This window comes from Desmodus rotundus, chromosome 8 (assembly GCF_022682495.2).
Source record: "Desmodus rotundus isolate HL8 chromosome 8, HLdesRot8A.1, whole genome shotgun sequence".
Lineage (NCBI taxonomy): Eukaryota > Metazoa > Chordata > Mammalia > Chiroptera > Phyllostomidae > Desmodus > Desmodus rotundus.
The window spans coordinates 95,415,757-95,439,684 of NC_071394.1; the positions used below are offsets into that span (position 1 = coordinate 95,415,757).

Sequence of the window (23,928 nt, forward strand, 5' to 3'; positions counted from 1 at the left end):
GAAGTAAAGGGAGACACACAGAGAGGACACAGAAGCAGTAATGGGAGCAATGTGGCTACAAGCTAAGAAACAGCAAAGACTTCTGGCAACTATGAGAGTCTAGGAAGAAGTAAAAAAGGATTCTTCCCTACAGGGTTTAGTGGGAGTATGGCCCTACTGACACCTTGATTTCAGATTACTAGCTTCCAGAACTGTGAGAGAATAAATTTCTGTTGTTCTAAGCTTCTCAATTTGTGGTAATTTGCAGCAGTCCTAGGAAACAGATAGAATCATGTACTGAGCATCTACTATTTCCAGTCTCACTGCAGATGACATTAAATGAGACAAGAACTCAGGCCCTCACATGTTCACAGCCTGGTGGATCTGGCTTAGTTATAACTCTGCTCTTAAAAAAAAAAAAAAAGGAAATAATAACCAAGTAGTGGTTTGAGTAAGTAGCAGGAGAAACAAATTCTAGTTCAGTCCCTTTAAAATGCTGTGTGACCTTGGAAAAGTTGCTTTCCCTCTCTGGGCCAATCTTTTCACTTTTTCTGTGAAATCAAGGAGTTGGCCCAGACACTCCTGAAGGAGTATCTTAGCTCTAAAGTCCTAAGACTTGCTGGGGTGAGGACAGGTGGGAAGGAGCAGGGAGAGCATACTTCCATACTACTCACTACTTCCTTTATGGGGCTCTTACACTCTGGCCACTGTTATCCTGCCCTAACCACCCAGTGCCAGGTCCAGACAACTAGGGACAAATACTCTGTTCCGGAGCCACTGAAATTATTCAAACCGGCCAATGCTAAACCCGCAAACCCACCTTTCCCAATCCTTCCTGAAGAAACTACAATAAAGGCTCCTGCCCAAGTTTTCTCCTGCTTCTCAGGTCTTTCTAGCCTTATTTTCCAATCCCCAAGTCCCAATAGTTGACTCTCTTTATTTGGTTCTCTATTAATGGATTCAAGTTTTTATACATCATAAAGTTTTAGTAATTCCATCTCATTGGGGAGGGAAGAAAGGAGGCCAGTCTAAATTAATGAAAAGTCTGAGAAATAAGAAATTACTAAAAAAAATAATTTTTATTACTTCCAGATTTATATGGTGACAGAGATGGCATGAAGAGGAAGAAAGGGGATGAAGTTGGAGTTTTTTGGATGTGATTTAATGAAAAGATTTAATTTATAATGAACATATTCCTTATTTGCAAATGATGCTCTAAAAACACTCTCACTTAAGTACGTTAATATTTCTCTTGTTGGCAATCACTTTGCCTGGTGAAACATTTTTGCTGCTAGAGATGCTGCTAAAATTCTTCTGCAGTTACTCTATATAACAAAATGATTTTCCTGACCTTGCAGGCAATCCATGGTATAGCTCAGGCAATAGAAAATCTTGTCACAGGGAAATCCAGTACAACAAATTCTCTCTGCTCCTAGACCACAAAACAGTTCCATATTCAGAGCATACTTGAGAAACGCTGAACTCATTGAGTGCCACAGCATACATACCACCCCTGGACTGAAATCTTTGCTGGCTCCTACTGTTTCAGACCTAACTTGTGTCTGGCCAAAACTAGGCCCTGACCTATTTTGAGGTGGTATCCCCAAACAGTCCACATACCCCACACCTCCAAACCTTAGTAACCTGGGCCTAAAATGCCCTCCTTTTAACCTGAACAGTCTATCAAAATCCTCACTCATGTCTCGAGGTCCAGATCAAAGGTCCCTACTCCAGGAAGTTGTCTCTGATTCTTCCAGGCAGAATCTGTGCCTCCGTCTGCCCCCATGGCACGTCTACTACACCATTTGTGTTCCTGCTTAACAGTTTTCTGTGTGCCTCTTTGAGACAGAAATAGAGTGCCCTTGGGCCCTGGGTCTCACCCATCTCTGGTGAGACAGCGCAGCCCAGTAGTTAAGCAGCGAAGTGGCCCCAGCTCCACTAACCAGCTGCACACAGATGGTAAACCAGCTTCACGACACTGTAAGAATTCAATCAGATGATAACCTGAAAGTGCTTAGCACAGAGCTTGACAAAAAGTAAGCTAAAAACACATTAACAGTTTTCCCCTGAACAATGGTGTAGAAACATGAGGTCACAGGACATCCACACATTGAGTGGTCCTGGTTTATACTTGTGGTCCTGATGCTAGCTTTAGTAAAGTCCTTTCCCATTCCCATAAGTGCTTCAGTTTGGATGACAAATTATATGACCACCCTAGACAGTTGGGAAGAGATCTATTTTATTTACCAGTGTCCCCAGCACATTAAACAGTGCTTAGTACATATTAAGTACTTAATAAAAATTTGTCAAATGAATGAAAGTGTCTCCAGTGCCTAGCAAATGTCTGGCACCTGGTGGAAGCTTCGCAACTGTCAGATATGGCCAATCTCTCGGTATTTCTAAGCACCTCTTGACTCAGAGAAGGCATGAATCAAGGCTTGGTGAGTGAGTGAATGAATGAATGAATGAGTGCTCCACCACCACCACTACCACCACCTCTGCTATTGCCAGTAGTGCCTCTAGGGGAAGAAACAATATATCACAATGGCAGAGAGAAGAGTGGGTCAGATAGAAGAGGTGAGGATGATGTTCCTCCCATGACACTGCTTGGAGAAGGGGTCTTTTCCTGGGGCTATAACACAACCCTGTCTCCATTTCTTAGATAGAAATTAGGGATTGGTTTCCCTGTGGAAGCAGCAGGAAGCCACAGCCTAGGTTAGCCTGACCGGCGCGGCAGCAGGCTTCTGAGTGTGCTAGAACCCTTGCTTCCACCCAACATTCCATATAGAGTACATGCTCAAGGGATCCAGCAGGCACTGCCTGCCACCAGCAGCCCGCAGAGCAACAGAGGTGAGCCCACATAAATCTAGGTGCCAGAAGCAGAAGGAAAACGATGGGGAAGGTTTTTTTTTTTTCCCTTCCAGGCTCAGAAAAGAAATTTCACATGTTGTAGCCAAAATGTTTTTGACACAGACCATGCATAGGCATGATGGTAAAAACTTAAAGAGCATTAACTCAGCCATCAGAACAGCCCTTTGAGTAGCTACCCCCATTTTACATATGGAGAAAGTGAGTCAGAGAGGGGAAATGACTTGTCAGAGGTCACAGCAATAGTAAGAGACAGAGTGTCCCCAGAGCCAAATCCCCCAGGGTAGGAAACACAAATCCTCTCCATCCCTCCCAATCCATTATAAGAAAGCCCAGTTCTAGCTCCTCTGGGGCAGGCTGTGCGACCTTGAATCTGGCTCACTCTCTCTGGGACTCACTTCCCTTTTCCAAGGCTAAGGTTCTAGGAGACCAGGACACACCCCAAGACCAACACATCCCTTCCTCCTGAGACCGCAGGGCTTCAGGGTTACCAGGCCCTGGATGAGTCCAGATGTACAGGAACATGTCAATCCAACTTGAGGGCCTGGGGCGAGGTACCTGTCTGAGCCCACTTTCTCAAGGAGCTTTTGCTGCTGGACTGAAAAACTCAAGCTACAGATCTGAGAGCCCTGTTAAGTGTGGGGCTTCAAAGTTCGTGTGTCACCAGATCGGGGACTCCCCCGGCCCTCCCCTTCCCCCACCTCCCTTCCCCATCGTGCTTGGAGAGGGCTGTTGGGCAGGATGAAGGGCTCAAAGAAAAGGAGAAGCTGCAGATGCGGAAAGCACCTGGTAGAGGGTCCTCCAAGGCACACTTAATCTCTTAGGGAAGAAACCACCTTTGGGGAGATGAGAAACCCCCAGCCCAGGGTAACAATCCACAGCTCTGGTCATGCTCCTGACCTGTAGAAATCGGGTCGTGGGTAAAGGGGAGCCCCAACACTGGTGTGGGGGGGTCGGGCAGAGAAGTCAGAGCCAGATGGGAAGGAGAAAATTGGGGGTGGTGGGGCTTCTAGCGCCCTGGACGCCCCCCAGTGCCGGGGTTGCTCGGAACCCAGAAAGTTTGAGCACCGCAGGCGCGCTGAGCGCCCCCTCCCTGCGTCCGCAGGCGCCGGGTCGCCTGCGCCCACCCCGGCCCGCGCCGCCCGCCGCCTGCTGCCCGCTCAAGGTCACTGCTGACAAGGCTCCTGCCTGCGCGGGGCGTGGGGACCCAGGACGTGCTCCGACTTGGGCTTGGGCTCTGGCCCGGCAGGGATCCCTGCGGCTGGGCACCTATGGACAGGAAGCCGAGGAAGAGAGGAGGAGGCCCAGAGCCCTGTACCGGCGCCCTTGCCTCACCTGCGCCGGCTCCGTGAGCGAGATGCTGCCGCTGCCGCTATCGCCGCTACTGGTGCGCGCCTGGCCCGGCCCCGCTGCGGCTCCTCTGCCGCGGCGGCCAGCTCTCGCTTCGCCCCGCGGCCCCTCCGCCACCCGCCTGCCTCCCTCCCTCGCTGCCGCCTCCGCCACCGCTGCACTGCGCTCCGCCCGCTTCCCTCCCCTACCCGCTCCCTCCTCCTCACTCCCTCCTCCCGGCGCGCTCCCCCTCGGCCCTCCCCAAACTCCGCACGAAGAGCGCCCCGCGGGACCAGAGAGCGCAGTCCAGCCCGCTCCCTCCATCGCGCGCGCCGTGTGCTGGGCTGCCCCGAGAGGGGTCTCTGGCCTTCCTGGGCGTCTTCTGCAGGTACTCCATCAGAACCTGACCCCTTATCCCACTCCACCCCACCAGCAACCCGGCCCTTGGAGCCCCCCCACCCCCACGCCCAGTTCACGGTGCCCCAAACCACCAAGCCTTCCCGCACACTACTGGGACCTTTGTGGTTAGGGTCACACAGTGTGGGGTGAATTGAGGTGTGGAGCTCGCATACAGGGAGACCTAGCTTTGGTGGACTCAGACTCTGAGAAAAGATGAGGGTAGGGCAGGGCCACCTGTTGGCCCCCAGCCTCCAACCTGGTGCGGCCTAGGGCCTGGAGGAGCCCAGGACAGAGTCCCAGCCTGAGAAGAAAGGTAAGAAACCCCAGAGGCACTAGAAGCACTTTCCCAAAGCAGGTTTCCCCTCTCCTTGGCGCAGGCCCCAGGTCGCTGAAAAGCCTTGCTCCACCAGGAAGCCAGGCCATCTGACTCCCAGCGCCTTGGTCTGCTCCATACCATCAATTAATCATGCCTGCTTTATTTATTTATTGGCATTATAAAAAGCCAAATGCACTGCTCTGCTGGCAGGAAGAGAGAAGAAGATGCTCCCCCACCCTCAGGTGGGTGGAGGGAAGAGAGGGGCTGACCACCGCTAAGTCCCCCCTCCCCAGGCCTTGGTTTGGTGAAAGAGGAGACTGGGGAAATGCTGGGCTTTGGATGTCTGGAACACCTGCTTCCTGGGAATGGCTGGGATCTTGCCACCATTCATGAAGCCAAAATTCATCATGGCCTGTGCTCTGCAGCCCTGGAACGGGGCAGAGGATATTCACTCTTGGGGCCTTATACATAGAAGGAAGAAGGGGAGTCTAGGAGGCCAGTGACCAGAAGGAAATCCAACAGGTGTGAGAAGAAGTAACTCCAGGCTCTTGGCTCAGAGCACTCCATTCTCACTGCTCCACACCTGGCTTGGCAGGCACCTCTGCAACTCCTGCTGTGGCCCTGTCCTCTCTCTGGGCTGCCCAGAGGACATCTCTCCATAGATGCCCCACCAATCCACATTTCCTCCCAACTTCCCCATCCCAGCTAATAAATACTGCAGTGCCTCCAGATGGCCAGCTCCAGGCACCCCAATCACCAAGACCTCATTGATGCCTCCTCTCACCCACAGTCCCCTGGAAACTGCCCTCTGCCCTCTGTTGAAGGGCTCTCCTTCAGGCCCTTAACACCTCTCTTTGGATTCTCACAGTGGTATCCTCTCTGCCTTGTCCTACTGCCACACTAGCTTTCATGAAGCCAGACATGGATCATGTCCACTCCTGCTCTAAAACCTTTTATAGCTCCCCAGTGCCCTCAGAAGTCTCATTGTTTTGGGCTGCCATTCAAGGCCTTTTATGCTCTGACCCCAAGTGCCCTTTCTACTCCTTTCCCACCTTGGTTCACATTGTCCCTCCTGAATACACATTTAACACTATATTATATCTGTGTCTCTCTTCTGTTCCTTGGATGAAAATGCCTTTCTCCCTCTCTCAATCAGTCTCTGCCCAGTTGTAGTGCCAAGGCTCAGCTTTGGTTACTATCTCTTTATGAAACCTTCAGACACCAGCAGACAAGTTGAAAAGGCAAAAGGAATGGGCATGAATAGCTATTCATGCAAAACGTGAGGTGACTCTGCAAAAGTGAGTGACACCACAAAAGTCCTAGTGACAAAACACATCAACTGTGTAACCTTGGAAATGCCCTTGAGCTCTCTGAGCCTGTTAGTTCATCTATTAAAAGGGTGACAAATTCCATAGCTTCCTTGAGGATAAGCACCCAACAAATGGTAGCTCTAGTTATTTTTTAGCACCTACTCTGTGCTAAAGCTCTAAAATTTGCAAGAATGATCTGGTAGAGATGGCAAACTCAAACGCTTCGAAGGACCTGGTAATACCGAATGAGGTGAGCTGGTCTGACTGATAGATAGCCCTCTCCCCTGGATCTACAAATAAGAAAAAGCAACCATGTATGTGAGGTAACAAATAGCAGCTGACATTGGCTCAGTTTGGGGATATGATAAGGAGTGGTGAGGACTATGGCATATGAGTATGACCTGTTATAGCCACTATTCAGTTCCACTTAACTGGCCAAGCAGGGATACAAGCCTAGACTGCCAGTTTTCTTTCTTTCTTTCTTTTTTCAAGTGAAGCTAGACATCTGGAATTTTATGGAAATACTCCTGATCTTCAAATGTCATCAACTAATTTTTAAAAAATTTAGAACTCTGAGAGGACCAAACATAATATAGCTGTGGTAGATATCTGGCCAGCAGGCTGGAAGCTTATGACCTCTGGGTTAGCAGGAGGACAATCAATGTTATCTATTTACACACAGACACACACTCCCCTTTCTCTCTCTAGCAGAATGTAGTCATGGCCACCTCAGAGGCACAAAGGGTCATGGGAATGAAGTAGCGCCTCAATGCAGCTGATAAGATGGGAATGAGTGGAAGTAGCACCTCAGTGCAGCTGAGGCGTTGGGATCAGAACCAGAGGGAAGGCCTACTACTACATATGGGAACTTAGACAAGCTACTTCTCCACCACGAGCCTTGGTTTCCTCATCTGATAATGGGTGGGGAAGGGTGAGGAATTATTCAGATGTGGCCAAGGTTATGTGAGGTGATGGGTGCGTGGAATGAGGACACAGGAGACTGTACTGACCACACAGAACCGCATGTGGGAGTGAGGGAGCTGCAACAACCTGGACACCCAGGGAAGGTCCCACTCCACTAAAAATAGGGCCCTGACAGACTCTTGAAACTTGAAAACTTCTTAAAAGATGGAACTGGCAGCAAATTATGAGGGAAATTGTCTCTTCCCTCTTGGGGAGGAGGAAGAAGAGATAGGGAAGAAACTGGTGCTTGGCAAGCTAGTGAGCATGTCAACTCTGAGTTCATAAAAAGAGAAAGAAACATGGATCCCTGCTGGCCTCTTAAGAGAGGCAGGGGCCAGAAATAGCCAACAGCAAAACTGGGAATGATGGTGTCATCTCAGGGCCCATGAAAGTCCCTCAAAAGTATTTTTGATAGAATGGGATTAAAGCTGGCTTTACTTTCCAATTCCTCACAATGACCATGTCTTACTATTTTAGTCACAAAGTCATTAAACGCATGCACTCAAAATGATCATCCTACTAAGCAAAAAGGAGGAGACATGGAAATAAATCAATGAGCGAGACATTCATCAGATAGAAGTCACCTTGAAAACAACATTCCCTAAGCTATACTTTTACCTCACACACCTGGAGAACTTGTTAGCAGAATCTGTAAAGAGATTCTTAGGGCTGACTCATGTCTCTAGAGTTGGAATCTTTAAGGGGAGGAGGTTGGAAATGTGTATTTGACACCCACTCCACCCACTCCCATCCAATGAACTAGAAAGTTGGGCTGACTTTGAGCTGAGCAGGGGATAAAGGAAAGAACAAGACAGATGCCTCCCACTAAAGGACTCTACGTGCAGCCAGGAAAACCCAACTCTCCCAATACAAGGCAGGCTGACACACTTGAGGCACGAAGAACCACCAGTGGAGATTTCACAAGGATTTCCTCTGGGGAGGATGTGGGCAGAGAGAACAGTCTACCCTGTATATTTCAGGCCCTGTTAGACTCCTACAGAATAACAATGCTCCCATGTGTAACTTGTGCAGTCTTAAAACTTAAATGAGAAGGAAAAACACCAAATTCTGAGGCAGCATGAGAGACAATTCTCTAGACAGCAAGTGAGGAAGACTTCAAAGGTGGAAATTTAGCTGGGTTATGAAGCAAGAGTACCAATGACAGGAATAAGAGCTAAACTCTATTAAGTGTTGATGACTATTACTAGTATTTTAAATATTCTGATTTCATCCTCCCAACAATTCTATTGGGTTGGCCAAAAAGTCTGTTTAGTTTTTTATGTAAAATGTAAAAGACTCATTTTCACTGATAACTTTATTGATTTGGACACTGAGTATGTCGGCTATCTCCTGACATGGTGTAACATTGATTGTTCTCAATTAATATCTTGATTTGATTGCCATCAATTTCATCTGGTCTACCCAACCATGGAGCATCATTCAGCGAGAAATCTGCCCCATGAAACTTCCAAAACCACTTGGACATGTTTGATCAGTCACAGCACCTTCTCCATACACTGCACAAATCTTTTTTGGCATTTCAGTTGCATTCTTACCTTTCTTTAAATAATAAAGCATAATGTGTTGAAAGTGTTGTGTATTTTCTCCCATCTTCAATATTAAAATTCACCAATTTTTACAAGTTTTTAAAAAAATGCATGCTGATATGACAGCTGTCACAATATAATCTAACAAAATTGTTTCAAATAAAGTTAAAGACAACTAAGTGCTACTAGAGCCATCTTATGGAAAAAAGCAAACATTTTAGCCAACCCAACAGACAGCAGCCCCCAATCTTTTTGGCACCAGGGAGGGACCAGTTTTGTGGAAGATAGTTTTTCCATGTACTGGGGTGGGGAGCTGATGGTTTCAGGATGATTCAAGTGCTTTATATTCAAGCTCACCTCCTGCTGTGCAGCACGGGTTCCTAACAGGCCCAGACTGGTACCAGTCTGAGGCCCAGTGGTTGGGAACCCCAGCAATATAAGGCAGGTATTTGTTAGCAGATGCTATTGATGCTCCACCCTGCCCTCTACCTGGCAGGTACACCCAGCTCCTAGTTCTGTGGGTATGGCTTCTCTCACCTGTCCTCTCCTTCAGATATTGTCCTTGGCTGATGCAAACCTATAGGTGGCAATAACCTCTACTGAACAATTCACCCTCCAGCACCCCCCTAAGATCAGGCTGAGGGTGGACTTCTCTGGAAACCACAATTTTGAGTTTCTTCTCCCACTTTCCCCTACAGATTTCTCCAGAGAGCACTTCTTCGATTAAATTCCATGCACCAGAATGCCTGTTTCAGGCTCTGCTTCTGGGGAACCAGATCTCAGATCATTTTCTTACCCTCATTTTGTAGCTGAGCAAATGAAGGCATGGATCACCTAAGATGCTGAACTAGAGAGGAAGAGCCAGGCCAGCTGCCTCTTCTCCATCCCCAGGAGGACTCTAAGAAGAGGAGGGAGCAGGAGCAAGAGCACATCAAGGAGAGACAACAGAGATGGGGGATGAGGAGGGGAGGAGAGGGATCTGATGGATGGAGTGCCAGTGTGTGGAGTGTGATGTGAGGTGAGAGGTGGGAAGGAAGATGATCATAAAAATCTTGGGTCCCACGTTGAGAATTCATCCATTCATTTATTTGATATGTGTGTAGCTATGGTGAGCCAGGCCCTTGCACTTGCACAGTGTGCAGGATTCAAAGATAAGTGTGTATAAATCCTCTTCCTCAAGAAGGCCTGGTGGGATGGGAAAGGAGTCAGGAAGGGGATATGTCCACACAAGCTCAGTTTTGCACCAGACCCTAATGGTAAGGAAAGCAAAAGTGGGCGATTTTAGCCGGGTCCTGTAATAAGACTAGGCAGGCACAGAGCCCCTCCTTAAAATAAGAGGAAAGATAGAAATAAGGGAAATGTGTTCAACTCTACTTCTCCATGAAAGAGAATAACCCTTGGGCTGAACATCAACCAACATGGCAAAGACGGACAAGACTGATTTCCTCCGTGGACTGTGTTCATCAAAATGAAATGCATCATGGACAGAGAGTCTGTTCTGTACTTTGGTTCTGCGGATGCAATCCTTCAAGTCCAGATGGGGGATCTCCCTCTGACTTGGAAGCCAGGTGTTTGATGGAGAATGCTGTGAATTCAAATTGACCATGGGTGTAATATATGCCAGGGTTGGCTGCTGGAAAAGCTAGTGCAATTGGAGGCTGGAAACTCTGTCATGTCAGGAATGGGGGAGAATGTGGGGGGAGGGGGAGGAGGTTTTTCAGGCCACACCTATGGGCTATGATGTATTCTGTGAGTCTAGGAAGGGTAAATAAGGCCACCCAGAGATCAGACTGCAGCCCCACAGGGATGGCCTTGCCATAGAGCTAGGCTGAACCCCTTCACTGAGTCAGAAGAGGCACCAAGTAATCTCTGAGGCTTCCTCTAGCCTGGACCCAGGAAGGGATGAGGCTATGTTTCAAACCAGACCTTGAAGTATGTTAGGACCCCAACAAGTGAGAGGAAGAGGATGTGGGTGAGGAGAATGGCAGAGCTGGGGGAGGGAGGAGGAAGGGCTTTTTGCCTATAAATATGTGGTCTTTAAATGTCATCTTGGGAGAAAATATAGCAACCTTTTGATGGTGAGATTCTGAATGGCATTTGAAAAAAGTTCTGGCTAGTGCCCCACTACTTGCCCATGGCAAAAACATGCCACAATTTGCCTGAGAATTTCTGTCTGACTTGGGAGCCTCCATCAGAGGCAAGCCAGACCTAGAGAGTTAATACCTTGGGGGCAGCCCTCAACAAGCAACGGATAGTTTGTAAGTTCTATAGCTCCCTCACCCCTCAGGCAGGAGAATTCTGAGCCTGCTGGTCTACACCAGTTCCCAGATGACCTCTCAGGAGTCAGCTCCTCCAGTTGTCACAGTGGTAAACTGATGACACACGTTTGCTGGCCTCCTTCCCTTCCCTGCCTCACCTCCTTTTCCCCTACTGGTATTTCTTGGAATCACCTTCCAAAAGGAACTACTTGAGCTTGAATCCTGGTCTCAGGGTCCATTTTGGGAGAACACAAACCAGGAGTGTGTCACAGTTAAACATATGCACTCTGCAGTCAGAGGGCTCAGGTTGAAGACCTGGCACTGGCCTTTACCTGCACCAGGTACTTAATTTCTCCAAGCATCAATCACCTCATGTTTAAAATGAGGGAGGGGTAATGACTGTAACTACCTCAAACACTTCTTGTGATCATTCATTCATTCCACAAATAATCATTAAGCACCTACTGTGTTCCAGGTACTGTTCTAGGCTCTACTGACAGAGAAGGGAACAAAGACTAAATTTCTGAGCTCTTGAAGTTCATCTTAGGGAGGAAATCAGATACTCAACAAACATGTGATATCAGGTAGTGACAAAAACCAAGGAAAATAATGAAGCTGGATAGAGAATAACTGAAATTATTTTAATTGTTAGTAATTAAATGAGATAATTCACACAAAGTGTTGAGCATATTGCAAGGCACACAATAAACATTTAATAAGTATTTGCTAATAAAAACTTCACCATTGTCTTCATCGTCACCTTCTCTCCCTATCTACCCCTGCCATTTGGTCATTGATTCAGTTGTGAAATGCATATTTGTCCCTCTTCAATGCCACACCCTCTGCTAAGTGCTGGGGATACTTTGATGAGCAAAACAAATACCTTGACTTTTTTGTACTCGTAGTGTGGTGGAGGAAAAAAACAACAAATAAAAATAAACATTGTCATATATTTGCATTCCGAAATAAGTACTTGTAGGGGAAGATTAGGAGCACTATGAGAAAAGGAATGCAAGTAGGTTTGTGCAGTCACAAAAGCTTCTCTGATGAAGAAATGCTTGGACTGAAGATTAAAGTAGAGTTCATAATGTGCAGAGGTGAAAAATATTCAGGAAAGAGGGAAGAGCATGAGTAAAGGTCCTGGGGTCATGTGGTGGGGGGAGCAGGACAAGAGAAATAATCAGAAAGAAGTGTGGCTACAGCAGAGAGAGCAAGGGGGCGGGGGTGGTGCTTGAAGGTAGGAAGAAGTAGACAGGGGCCAGACCATTCCAGGCCATTCTATCATGTATTAAGTGCCAATCAAGATGTCAGTCTCTGTTTTAAGCACTTTGTAAGTATTATCTCTTTAAGCCTCCAGCAACTCTTTGAGTTGAGTACCTTTACTATACATTTTATATTCAAGGAATCTGAGGCTCAGAGAGGCAAAATAACTTGCCAAAGTCACCTGGTCAGTGGGGAAGCCAGCATTTGAATCCGTATCTCTCTGACTCCAGTGCCAAACTAAAATAATAATCCCTATCTTTATCTTAAAAGCAACAGGGAACAGTTATTGAAGATGCTTCTATTTGAGGAAACTGGGTTTCAAAAGGTATTTGGAGTCTCTCTACTATTTACAGCAATTGCATGATAATTTACAATTATTTCAAGATAAAGAGTTTAAGTAATTAGAAAAAAGTAATAGGGAGCCATAGAGAGTTACTAAGCAAGAAGGTGACCTGATCAGAACAGCATTTTGTAAAGATCTCATTGGCTTCCCTGAGGCCCAGAGGAGAAGCAATGAGGATACACAGATGATGCAGATGAGATGGTGCTGGCTTGGATCCCCCACGTAGCCATAGAGGCGTGAGAAGTATAGGAAATTAGGAGATGTTTGGAAGGCTTATGGTGACTGGCCACAGGAGTGAGGCTGATATAAGCCTCACAGGAGTGAGGAGGGTAGGGAGCAGACAGTGAGGTTGGTGGAAGGCCAGAGAACCATGCCCCAATTCTCAGCCCTGTGTCTGGCTTCCTAGGGATCTGGAGTGTTGTCACTTCCCTGAGGCTCAGTGATGTCATGGGTAAAATGAGAGGATTTTACCCATGTTTATATAGGCTCAAGGTCTACCTTAGCTTCAAATAAGACACACTGTGTTACCCTCTGCATCAGGAACCCAGAAAGGCCAGCCAATGCACACCCCATCATATTTAAGGCTATATTGTTTTTACTCTGTGTCCATCAGAAGGTTCCCTACTGAAAATGAAGCTAAGGACAGATTGAAGATATCTTGGTGCTCCCTGGCACCTGGCACAGGGGCTGGTATGAGGATAGGCTGCAGAAGTGTTTTTAAATGCTGGTCAGTCCTTAAAGTCACCTCATGTTTTAAAAGAGCTGATAGCCAGGAACTGGCCCAGACTTGCAAAAATATCTCTAGGTCAACAGAAAAAAGTGGGTTTTTTTCCATTGCAGAGTCTTCAGGGCAGAGGATACACCAAAAGCAGGGCAAAGTGTCCTTGTTGTCTTGTTGACAGAAGAAAGAATAATGGGACTCCACCTCTACTTTCTTCACAAAGGGAGGGAACCTTCCTATGGTCATGAAATGGTAGGGTCAATGGGGCTTGATGTCCAAGAGAGGAGAGGGGAGGTCAGTTCCTGGGGGCCCTTGAGCATCCAGGGTCTAAAATGGTGCACTCAGTCCTGAAAATGCCCAAGTTCACTGTAGGGCCACCAGCTGGGTCCTGAGAGATCTGGGGGGACTCTAGGAGTAATGCCAGAAGGCTGGAGGCAGAGAGTTGTGTCTTCATTTTCAAACAAGGGGAAATGTGACATCTGGGAATCTGTAGCCCTGAAAGAATAGCCCTGTATTCTTTAAGGCTATCACTGTTACGAGAGGGATGAATGGGCCTGCCACGCCCCACCCCCAAACACTTTGGGTTCACAGTCATAGAGGGCAAGGCCCTGTTTTTAAGGAGCCTGCAGTCTGTTGGGGGTCAGAGACATATTGTGTGTTAACAGCAGAGGTGAGGGAGGTTTTATTTGTTTAAGGATATCTTGGAAAGTATATGGAGGAGGTGACTTTAAATCATATTTATAGCATATAACCTCAAACATTAAACCAGTTTGGTACATGAAGAAACAGAGTTACCAATGGAACAGATTAGAAAGTTCTATAAATAGGCCCAAATCTATACAGGAGGCTGGTACATGATAAAGGCAATATCTCAAATCAGTGAAGAACAAATGTTCTTATTAATAAATAATGTTGAGATGAATGAGTGGTCCTTTGGAAAAAGATATGTTTGGATCCATATACCACTCTATACACTAAATGGATTAAGTGGATCAAAATTCTAATTTAATAGCAAAAACATGAACCCATAAAATATCAAAATAAAGCTTGAGCAAATTCTTTTAAGAACTTGGAGTGGGTAAGGTCTTTTTTCAAAATCCAAAAGCCTAAAAGATAAAATTGGTGCATTTACCAAGATTAAAAAAGATATTTTAAATTTCTATGTGGGAAAACAAAAACATAAGCAAAATCAAAAGAGGTAAATAACAACTTGGGAAAGGGGTGTCTTATAGTGTCTTATATTACAGACAAGGGTAATTGCTGCAATAAAAGAGCTTCTAGAAATCAAGATGGAAAAGACCAGCAACAGCAACATGATAAACATGGGCAAAGGACATGAATAGGTAGTTGCCCCAAAATTAAATCCAAAAAGCTCTTAAGCATATGAAAAAGTTGTTTAGTCTCACTCATAAGAGAAAAGTGATTTAAAAGGGCATTGATAATCCATTCAAAAATCTGTTGGTGAACCTTGAGGAACAGGTACATGTATTGCTAGTGGGAGTGCAAATCAGTATAACTCTATGAAGGGAGATTTGAAATAATTGTCAAAATAACAAATGCAGCTACTCTGTGACCCAGCAATCCGGCCTGTAGAAACTTGTTCTACAGATACACCAGCCTACACATGGAACATTATTTCTGTAACATTGTCCAGAATAGCAAAAGGCTGGAATGACCCCAAATGTCTATCAGCTAGAGCCATGATAAATCACAATGGAACATTTACACAATGGAATACTCTGCAGCTGTATAAAGAATGGTGAAGCTCTGTGTACAGTGATTGGGAAAGAGCTCCAGGCTATATTGTGAAATGAAAAAAAGCAAGATGCAAAACAGTCTATATCAGTATATGTAGCATTCTACCTTTTTAAAAAAAATGGATTTATTGATATAAATTTACCTACCATAAGGTTCATCTGTGACAATTCAATGGCTTTTTGTATATTTACAGAGTTTGCAACCATCATCATCATCTAACTTGATAACATTTTCATCATCCCCAAAAGAAGCCTTAGTACTCTAACTTTTGTATAAGAAAGGGGAATGGCAAGAGAATACACACACACAGATATGCATATACGCATATGTACTCACACGCAAAGACATGTTCACACACATCATACATATTTGCATGTGTTTGCATAAGCTCTAGAAGGGTACATGAGACAACTAACACAGGTATGATCTGGAATTGTAGAGTAGTATGATGTAGCTGGAGCTGAGTGTGCAAGGGAAGGGCTGGTGGGAAATGAACCAGAACAAGCCAGATGGAGCCAGATTGTTTAAGGCCTTAAATACCAGGCTAACAAGTTTGGATTTTATCTCATAAGATCTAGCACTATCCAACAGGACTTTCAGTGATGAGGGAACTATTCTCTACCTGTGCTGCTCAATAGGGCAGCCACTGTGGCTACTGAGCACTTGAAATGTGGCTCACGTGACTAAGAAAGTATATTTTAAATTTTATTTAGTTTTAATTAACTTAGATCTAAATAACCACCTATGGTTAGTGGCTACAGTATTGGACAGCACAGCACAGACCCTGAGGAGCATTGGAAGGTTTTGCAGGTGGGGAGTGACACAGCTTGATTTTAGTTTGAGGGAGTTTGTGAAGGATGGGGACAGTTGGCAGAGAATGGCTATAGCAAGGTCATACAGAGAGGAGGGACCTTGACCGAAAGCAGGGGCCCAGGGCTGGATAGGAAGGAATGTATTGGGGAAACTTCATGAAGGGGAAGTAAATGAGATCATGAATGATCAAGGTGAGGAAAGTGTTGAGAATGACTCTGCAGTTCTAGCTGGAATAGTTAAGGGCACAGGGAGAACTTGAATGGAAGGTTGCTGGGGTGGGTGGAGTAGGTATGGGTGGGGCCACTAATAAGCTCACACTGGGTATCACAGTCTTGGAACAACCAAGGGCATCTACATATAGAATATAACTTCAGTTCCTCACAGAGCAGAGGAGGCCACGAAGGCACAGCCACTGCCCACCTCTCCAGGCTCATCTTCTCCCACTTTCCCAGCTTCACCTACTACCACTCATGCTGGCCTCCTCTCTGTCTCCAGCATACCAAACTCTCTCCCAGCTCAGGGCCTTTGCATTTTATACTTCACTAATCACAGGGCCTGGCACATAGTAGGGCTCAAAAACAATATTTGGTGATGAATGAAGGCAAAAGGAGGAATGGAGGAAGCTTCTTACATCCATCCTCCCCAAGAGATTTTCCAGAGACATGGAGAGGTATGCTGTGCTCGGCTGAGGACATGAGATCCAGTTGGGGGCAGAGTCCTGGTCTTCCCAGCTTCTCCTGGCCAATAGCAGTGATGATCTGGAAAATCCAGTCCACAGGATTCCCCCAAAGCCACTCTTCTTTGCTGCAGAGCATGGCATGCCATCAAAGTGAGAACTAAACTTCAACAGAAAGAACCTCAAGGAGGAAAAACCAATGTGAGCACCAATCTGTCAGTGAAAAATGGTGGCAAAAGAGACAGCTGGGACTCTGGTACCAAACTGCCCCAGTTCGATATCTGGCTGTACCTCTGACCAGCTGTGGGAGCTTGAACATCCATTTTCTCATCTGAAAACTGGGGGTAGTAATACCTGTTTTTAGTTGTTAGGAGTAGAGATAACGGAAATGAAAAACTTGGCATGTAGTAGGACTACAGTAAATGTTATCTATCAGGAAACCCCATGACTTATGAGGCCTCAACCCTCCCCAAAATTTAGTGGAGAGGCCAACAGGGCAGAGGTGAGCGTATTCTGCCCCGGAAGTGATGTCACAGTCAGAGACAATGATGATAGTAACAACAACAACAACAACAGTAACAACAAAGTCAATTATATACTATTTGTTATGTGCCACACTGTTTTAAGTGGTTTGCTTTTATCAGCTCATTTATTCTTCACAACAGCCTTATGAGGTAGATTCCATTTCACAGATGAGAAAACAGAGGCACAGAGAGGTTGAGAATAGCCTGTAAGCTGCATAACTGTCCTGACTGTGCTCTCAGCCAAGACTTTCTCCTGGCTCTCAGAAAATACATCCATTAAGTATAGGGCCCATCTTCATTCACCCCTGAGCCAAAGAACTGGATCCTAATGGGGCTATGCATCAGCCATTCTCGTCTGCCCTGTGTTTCCTGGGTGAGAACCAGGGTATCAGGCAGGTAGCTGGAGCAGAAACATGGGATAGGCTGATTTGGAAGTAGCCAAGATCCCAGGCCTCAGAGTCAAAAAGCCTGCCTCCATTCTGAGCCTCAGTTTCCACTTCAGTAGGAAAGGGGAAATCGTGCTTACCTTGCAAAGCTGCTGTGAGCAGGAAAGGGACTCTTCTCTGTAAAACACTAAGTATGATCCATAAAGGCCAAGTCCCTCTCCTTTTGGTTCCTATGGCAGGATAGTGGGGATGTTGTGTATGTGTGTGTGTATGTGTGTGGGGGGGGGGGTGGAGGCAGGAGAAGGAGTTGGGAAGGGGTCTGGAATGGGGCCAGAGCCCAAGCACAGGAACAGAGTCCCTCACTCCTGTGTCCACCCAGGACTGAGCCAGAGTCTAGGCCCTGGGGAAAACCTCATTAGGAGGAGAAATGCAAGGTTTACTGATAACCTGATTATGACTACCTAAAATTATGTATAAATGTGGAGGAGAAAAAAAAATAGATAATGAAAACAGTTTTGTGTTTTGTCTTGATTTTTCTTCCTTAATGCTATTATATCCTTTCAAGAAAAGTAAATCAGAAGAGAACAAATTGTGATGACCTCTGTCCTCTTGGGTTTCCTCTTGGCCTTTCTGCCTAATAGGGGCATCTTCCTTCAGACTTTGGAATGCATGCAGCAACACTTCCTCAACGTGAGAATTGCCAGGACCAAATCCTGTGTTTCTATCAACTTGCATGAAAAAAATTTGAGATATGAGCTAACATGTGGGACATTGGAAGCCTTTTCCATAGGCACAAAGGGCCCCTAGCTTTCGCTGAATCATTCACCTGTTTGCTGAACATCTTGTGGGACCAGGCCCCCTGCTGGGTGGAAGGAGACACTGAGGAATGAGATATTCCCCAGATAGAGCTCACTGGCCTGCGTGAGACAGAAACAAGGCAGGACTGACAAAGTACTCTTACTTTAGTCCAGGCACAGCTAGAGAGGCTTCTGGGAGGCAGCAAGCTGGAGTTAAGTCTTACGTGGCAAGTAGGAGTTACCCAGAGATGTGTGTGTGTGTACATATATGCACATGTGGGTGTGAATGGGAGTGGGAGGAAGGGCATGCCTGACAGCAGGTACAGCAAGAGCAAAGGCAGTGAGGTGGGAAGCAGCATAGTGCATGGACATGGAGGTTCTGGAGTATGAATCCGGGAAGCTTGTATAATGGAAGATGAAGTGGCATTCTGCTTCAGTAGAGGGCAGAAATCCACAGACTTCAGAAGCCATATGAGGGTGGTTGAATCTCATAAGGTAACAGGCAGCTGTGGGTGTGCATAAGCAGCTGCGACATGATCAGAGTGACAGACATGCATTTCTGTAAGAGCTTCTGCAGTTGCCCCTCCCTGCAACCAACACTCAAGAATGTGCAGACCACATCTGTGGCCCCAGGAACAAAGTTATGTCCTGCAGGTTTCTGCACCTCCCCAGGAGTGGCTGCCACCTATGATCTGATATAACACAACCTGAAAAGTCTTGACGTTCAAGACTGCAGGTTCTGTGAAACAAATCAGTGACCTACTTTTCATGCCTGTGAGAAATTTGATAAAACAAGTGCCCCTGTAGTTTGTCCCAGGAAAGACGAATGGGACAGAACTAGAGCACTTAGGTGCTCGGGCCAGGAAGGCAGATGTGGAATCAATAGAAAAATGAACATTCTCATGGTCAGTGCTGCCCAGTGACTAAATGGTCTTCCTTAAGTCACTCAGCAGAGCTGACTAATGAAGCTGTTTCCCAGGTTTTCAAACAGCCCTGGGTGGGTAGTTGTTGGCAAAGTCTAGACCCATATCAGAAGATTTGATCAAAACTATAGGGCTCTCCTAGTTAAAAATGAATCATCCCTTCCCCAACGCTATCACTCCACTTTTCCAAATTGTAGTCATTGTATTCAGAATAGAGCCTCTTAAAGGTTTGCTAAGAGCAGATGAAGACTTGTTAATACTGAATCCACTTGTTAAAGGTAGTTTGTTGAACACTGAGACTATTTCTTTTATCTTTTTTGTTTTGCTTCCTACTGTATATATTTATTACCCTCTCTGGGATTCAAATAGACCAAAAAATAAGTTGACAGGGGAAAAAAGAACTCTGAATAATGAATTTTCTGTGGGGTGTAGGAAATATTCATTTCAAGATGACCTGAAAGCATGGAGAGGCAGTCCTTATTTATCAAAGAAGAGGCAAAATCTAAATGACTCTCCTGAGTGTCCATGGGACTTCTGTGAGAGGCAGTCAATTAACTGAGTCACATTTATAAGCATCTCCTGTCTTCACCTCTCATTGTAAAAGTACCTGTTTTTCCCAGTTCAGTGCTTTCTTCCTGAACAATACCACATAAAGGTGGTAGCACATGTATTCCTCTGGCCACTGCCAGGGTGCATCTGACCCTTTACATCCTTTTCTCACTACCCATGTTTCCACATATTCTTGGGTCCCACCTCTTCTTTGTCTTTAAACCCCTGACTATTTGTATCCATAGGACACATGGACCACAGTGGAGAAGGCATTGGGGTTGGATTTAAAAAAACAAACCTGTGTTTGAGTGCTGGTTTTGTTACTTGGTATCTATGTGAACTTGGACAAGTGGTTGACTACACTTAGCCTCAGGTTCCTCATCTGTTAAGTGGAGTTAGTAATTTCTGCCTCCCTGCAATGTTGGGAGGAGAGCATGAGGAAAAAGGGGGGAAAGCCCCTCATGCATTTCCTGGCACACACTGCTGCTCAGTAAGCCAGGGGACGATTATCAAGGGCCATCTCTTGGTCAAGCCTTGGCTCCATGGTACAGTAGTTAGGGTGCACCAAATAGTCCAGTGCTCCCCTGCATTTGCCAGCATCCCTTGCCATTGACTTGGGGCTGCCTGATTAGCTATGGCTGATGGATTGTGGGCCAAGGGGATGACACAGGTAAGAACTGACCCACCTCCTCCTTCTCTTCCCTCTGTGTCACAGAGACTTATGCAGCCACAAGTGCAGATGACAGAACGAGCAGGTCCCTGAGTCACCAGATGGAGAAGAGAATTTGCATAAGCAAGAAATACACCTTTTTAATACTAAGCCAATGAGATTCCAGAGGTTTGTCTGTTCCATTAATTAATACCAAGTAAATCAAGTGACAAACATACACTGAGCATATATGTGTGTATATATATTTTTTCATCTATCTACCTATCTGCCAAGCTTTGCATCAGATGCCTAGGATACAGCAGTGGTCAAATCATGTACAGCAGGATCATGTATAGTTCAGTGGGTGAATGAGTCACAAAAACTTTCCCTGGAAAAATCCTATCTGTTGTGATGGTTTAGGTCCATGAAATTGTGAAACCAGCAAGCCAGACTAGAAGGAGAAACAAAAGGGAAGTGTGTACACAAGGATCTGGCTGTTCCAAGGTTTCAAGGTGACAACTGCTGCCCAAGAGGTGGTCAAGGCTCATGTACTTCTATTTGTCTGCACGGCCGATTGTTCTCATCTGAAGGTGTTTCAGGCATTACTCACTATCATGGATGTTTCAGTGGGTGAAACTCAGGTGAAGCAGGCTCAAAGTTGGCATCTCAAAAGTTGGCATCTCAATTAAATTAATAAAATGTAACTCCACACCACTGTCCCTGTCCTCAGGGGGATTACAAGCAGTGATCACCAACAGGCAAGATGCAAGTCTATTTGAGATGTTTTCATCCAGCGCATTTCCCTTGTGGGACTGGGTGAACGATCTAGTTTTCATCACTGCAGTGGTGCTCTCATCCATCCAATGACCATTTTTATGACAGTCTACTATGTGCCAGTCCTGTCCCAGGAACCAACAGATGAAGAGAAAAAAGGCAGCATCTCTGAGACCCACATGCCTAACGTCAGCTACCCTGGGATCAGAGACAAGGATGAATTTGGAGCTAACAGACATCCTATTTTGCCCTAATAGGTGATCCTAGAGCATATACATGTGCCACACAATTTTTATTCAAGGCACAGAGTCTACAAACAAACCCAGAAGCTCTGTGCCTGCCTGGTGCTTGCCTCTTGGATCCCAAAGAACTTTTGTATGGTGAGATTGATGTCTTCATTTTACAAGTGGGAAACCAACACTCAGAGAAATCATACAACCAGTTGAAGAGAATGTCAAGACCCAAGCCCACATCTTTTAATCCCTAACTCAGGCTTCTTTCCAGTTTATCAAGAAGGAAACAAAACCTCACACTCACCTGAAAAGAGAAGACCAGTCCTGCCCACCACCACTGCAGCATCCTGTTTACATGAAGGAATGCCCACCTCTAAATGTAGCAAACAGGACCATAGCCACACCTCGCCTCATGTTCCAAAGTGTTGAGGGAGCCATATTTTTTCCAAAGCATCCTGGAGGCACTGGGACATAAGTTACTATTTGCAGCCTAAATACATTAATCATTTAAAGACCAAGATCCAGTTTGGAGGGTAACTGGGTGTCCACTCATCTATTCTTGCACAGCACACCCCAGATGGATGTTTGCCTCAGATTCAAAATGGGAAAGACAGCCAGCCTTACCAGGCAGGCCATTATCGGGAGCAGCTAAAGTGAAAGGATTTGGAGATAGTGGATTCTGGATGGGAGCCAGCTCTTCTTGGTAATGCTGATAAAAGTACCCGGTATGCACAAAGCATTCAGAGTATACAACCCATCTTCACACCTGTTATCTTGACAATCCTCCCAGCAACTCCCTGGGGTTGAGTCACACCAGTTCCATGTGCAGATGAGGGCACTGAGGTTCAGAGAAGCTGAGAGACTCACACAGCCACACAGCTGGTCAGTGGAGCAGCCATGACAAATGGGGCTAGTGCCCCCTTGGCTTCTCTTCTTGCAGATCTATGTTCCTATTGTCTTCAGTTTGGCCACAAAAGGGTTCAACAAAGGTACCCCTGAGCATGCCCCCACTGACTCACCTATGGGTCAGGTATGACATTGTGACATTTCCTGCACATACAGCAGGGTTGTTTATGCACAATACATGTATTTGGGGATCAGTCTATCTGCCCTTCTCCACACCATGGAGCCATGCACCATAAACTAACGGGAACATGGGCCCACAGTGAAATGGCCTCATCCTACCCTGCTATTCCCAACTTCCTCCAGGAGAGCTGTGAAACCCCTGGGGGCTGTGCTTTGGAAAGAATGGTGGAGACAGACTGAAAGATGGTTTGGGGCCAAATGCAGGGGCCCTAGGGAAAGCAGCCAGTGGGCAGAAGATGGGCAACTAGAGTTTGGAAGGAGGGATGTGCTTGTTCCAGTTGTGTCATGGGAAGACCCTCTGGCTGCACTGCAGAGAGCTAGATTGAAAGGGATGAGAGTGTAGGTGGTAGGCAGGAGGCGATACAGTGAGAAGCTGGGACACTCAGCCAGGTGGTATGGCCTAGAGGATGGAGGGTCAAGCAGACTAGAGAGTTGCTAGAGAAAGCACTTGACTGAAGATGATGTGTATATCTATGGGGAATGAATGAGCTGAAAGAGCTGAACATCATGCCAACCTCAGTTCCAGCAAAGGAAGAGGAAAAGCCTTGTATAAAAGCAAATTGTTTTAACTTCTGATCAAGAGGCGGCATAGGTAAATACAGCTTGCCTCCTTCCACAACCACATCAAAATTATAACTAAAACATCAAGCAACCATCACTCAGAACCATCAGAAATCAAGTGGAATAGAAGTCTGACAACTACAGAATTAAAGAAACCACAACCATCCAGACTGGCAGAGACACGGAAAAGGCTGATTCTATACCCATATGTGGAAGATAAAAATTAGGGAGGGATATCTCAGGAGCAAGAAGTACCAGCCCTACCCAGGTCCCCTGGTCCAGTGTTCCAGTGCCAGGAAGATAAGTCCTTATAACTTCTGGCTGAAAAAATCAGTGGGGGTTGAGTTGGTAGAAGAAACTTCTGGAGTCCCAAGCAGTTGCCTTAAAGAACCCACATACGGACTCACTCAGATTCACTCCCTCTGAGCTCCAGCACTGGGGTAGCAGCTTGAAAGGCATCAGTGAACTACAGGTAGGAAGTGAAGTATCTGGCAACAAGTGGGAGCTGGGGGACAGCTTTCTCCTAGACAGAAAGGCAGACAGAGGCTATTGTCCCTTTTCTGAGCCCTCCCCCCATGATGCTATATCTGACACTCCATCAACCCAGCTAAGACTGTTTGCCCCACCCTGGAGATTCCTCAAGATTCTGTTCCACCCAACTTACAGACCCACCCAAACTGTTAACTGTGACTCTTCCATATGAATGGCTGGTCTCGGCTCATGCTGCACAACTTCTTAAATCCTATCAAACAAGCAACAGCTAAGTGGCCTCAGGCCTGGCATAGCAGCAGCCAGCCTAGATTCACAGCTTGGCTTCCCCTGGGAATCACCAAGCCCAGCACAAGTAGCAGCCATCTCAGACTGCTTTATAGCTCATGCAGGGTGGCCCCAAGGCAGAACACA

General features: G+C 46.2%; 1 protein-coding gene across 10 annotated transcripts in view; it reads right to left on the reverse strand.

The window, feature by feature from the left end:
- ATP2B2 (ATPase plasma membrane Ca2+ transporting 2) overlaps positions 1 to 23,928 on the reverse strand; it is a 459,739-nt gene that overhangs the window by 381,862 nt on the left and 53,949 nt on the right. For 6 of the 10 annotated variants that reach the window (XM_053929676.2, XM_053929675.2, XM_053929674.2 and 3 more), the window contains exon 1: positions 4,183 to 4,402. The exons of 1 other annotated variant lie outside the window; for it this stretch is intronic. The gene's annotated coding sequence lies outside the window, so the exon portion shown is untranslated. Of the gene's footprint in view, positions 1 to 4,182; positions 4,412 to 23,928 lie in introns of those variants that run through there. 3 more of the 10 variants (XM_053929679.2, XM_053929680.2, XM_053929678.2) reach the window with 3 other exon arrangements.